The 2481-nt window shown below is 40.5% G+C and overlaps 1 long non-coding RNA gene across 1 annotated transcript; it reads right to left on the minus strand.

Moving 5' to 3' along the window:
• Positions 1 to 743: 743 nt before the first annotated feature.
• LOC119359134 lies at positions 744 to 2181 on the minus strand. Its single transcript, XR_005172387.1, has 3 exons — positions 1773 to 2181; positions 1572 to 1631; positions 744 to 1424 (listed from the first exon to the last, which is right to left on the minus strand). It is a non-coding gene; the product is annotated as an uncharacterized LOC119359134 (long non-coding RNA).
• Between the last annotated feature and the right edge of the window lie 300 nt (positions 2182 to 2481).

A 2481-nucleotide genomic window follows, 5' to 3' on the forward strand; every position in this document is an offset into this window, starting at 1 on the left:
GAGGCGGCAAAGTTACGAGCTATCGTCAAGGTGTGCACATGAGTTCTTGTAAGGTGCGTCCAAGAGCTCAGATGTGTGAATCTTCTGCTGCAGTTGAGATGCGTCACTGGCGGGGAGAATTGCAAGCGACAACGGGTGGAAAAAGGAATGCATGCCTTGTGTTTCCGTTCGTGGTTGCGGAGTTTCAGCGAGTTCATATACGATGAAGATGAGTTGCACGTATATGGCAAGTTGTGTTGCCGCTGGATATGAGGTGTCGTTTGATAAGATGTGGCATCGGTGACACTGAGAAGAAAAAAGATGTGGCGGGTGAAAAATGTGTCTCCCCATGCACAAGCAACCGATGAGAAGACGAAGATCAACGTGAAGATGGACGCGCACCGGTTAAGTTGAGTTCCTGCATGAGGCTATGCATTTAGTCTGCATGTAGCACGCTAAAATGCGGCAGCGTGGCTGGTAGTCCGGGTAATCGTTGGTTAAAGTTTATAAGTTGATATGCAAACAAAGTTGCGGTGATGATGAGGTGATGGCCATCGTCACAAGAAGAAAGAAGTTGTGGTCTGGTAAATTGTGTCACCGGAGACAATCGACGTGATAAGATGAACAGGCGGTCGTCTGTGTATCTCGTTGTGTAAAAAGTCGAATGTTTAAATTAGGGGGTGAATGTTAGAGTAATCCAAACATGTTATAGTAGAGATACGTGTTAGAGTAAAGATAGGAAATCATAATATGAATTGGTTTAAAGTTTCCTAGTATCAGGTACGTTAGGAAGCCGTGTTGTGTTAGCTTTGGCTGGTTGAGTCCGGATGGTAGGCTAGTTTGCACGTGTCCTAGTAGTACTTGTAATTAGGTGTAGGAGTATTAGTCCGTGTAGGATTTGGAGTCCAGAACTAATACAGGTTTGCGAGGTCTTTAGATGGGTTGCTTGTGCTATATATATAGGGTCCATCTAGGACACATCTAGAGGTGACATAATTATATCACAATCTAACATGACATCATCCTGTTTGTAGCCTCCCGATCGTCTCTGTTCTTGTTCTGTCTTTCGATTGTTTGTCACCCAGTCGTTCGATTGTTTGTCGTTGCTCATCCTTTTTTGTTGGACGCTTCCAGGGCTGGGCCGTCCCTCTCCCCCTCCACCACCCCACACTCTCGGCAAGTTTCCTGAGCCTAGGCCTTGTGTTTGTGGGCTTAATTTGTTTGTTTGTTGTAAAAAAAAAGCTTGGGACCAGATGTAGGCCTTGGCAAAATTGCTTGAATCCAGAGTTCTTCACAAGCATGTATCCGAATCCAGAGTTCTTCACAAGCTCCATTCTGTAATTGCTTTTGCAAACACTGTCGACTATCTTGGAAGAACACCCTATGCTAAATCTGATATACGCACTTGCTCTTCCTTTATTCAAACATTCTTGGGTTGTTCCCATCTGATAATCAAGCAAAAAAGACAAATTAAAATTAGTAACTCAGCTCTATCAAACAAAAAAGTACTTGGCATGATAACACACTACTTATAATAAAAAACCGATGGCGTGGTAGGTAAAAGATGTTAATTGAAATAAAAAACAATTTACCTTCCTGCTTTGCTCCTTCAAAACATTCCTCCCATGTTTACTCTCATCACTCTTTTGCAGCTGCATACAAAAAAACCAAAATAACAAAAAAGAAAATTAGGCTCTTATAGAACAGATTATATTCAAACAAGACTGAACTTATGAAGGCAAAAAAGAAGCACGAAAACACAAAAAAGTTTGGTGCGGTGAAAAATGATTTACCATTTTCTGATACCATCAAGCAACATGCCATCTGATGCATCCGTTTCTGTTAAATCAATATTAGAGGCCTCAACTTCAGAAACATTGCCATGAAAAGTTTGGTCCAGGTCTTCAATGATGATATTGCTCTCTGAATTTTGATGGTTGGTATCTCTGCTTACACCCCCCCTGTAAAAAGAAACAAGAATAGATAAACAAAGAATTTTGAAGAATAGTCAAGTATGAACTGAGCACGGAAAAATTGTTGTAATCGTATTGTGACAAGCACGTACATTATTAGACATATTAGGAGGAACCAACCAATGGGAAAAAATTGAATGTCTAGAATCAGAAATGAAAACAAGAGGAAAAAGTATATAGAATCCCCTAGAATCGGAGTTGTATGACTGCTAGGGTTCCATGTCTGAATCACAACAAAATTCATTTCTGGAAAAACAAAAGTATGTGACTGACCACTGAGAATTTCAAACTGACTAGGGGGAGAATTACAACCTCAATCAAGCAAAAAAAATCAGCCTTAGATGAACACAAATTCAGTATGAATGAACAAAATATCAGTCTGTATAACCAACACACTATTAATTTCAGTCTGCATGAAGTCCGGGTCTCCCCTGCTCAAAAGTTTCACATAAGCCTAGAACGATGTTACTAATTACATCTAAATCACCCCCTGCCACATAACCACACTCTTAAATTTTCAGAAATTCTA

Source organism: Triticum dicoccoides, chromosome 2A (assembly GCF_002162155.2).
Source record: "Triticum dicoccoides isolate Atlit2015 ecotype Zavitan chromosome 2A, WEW_v2.0, whole genome shotgun sequence".
In the NCBI taxonomy this organism is placed as follows: Eukaryota; Viridiplantae; Streptophyta; class Magnoliopsida; order Poales; family Poaceae; genus Triticum; species Triticum dicoccoides.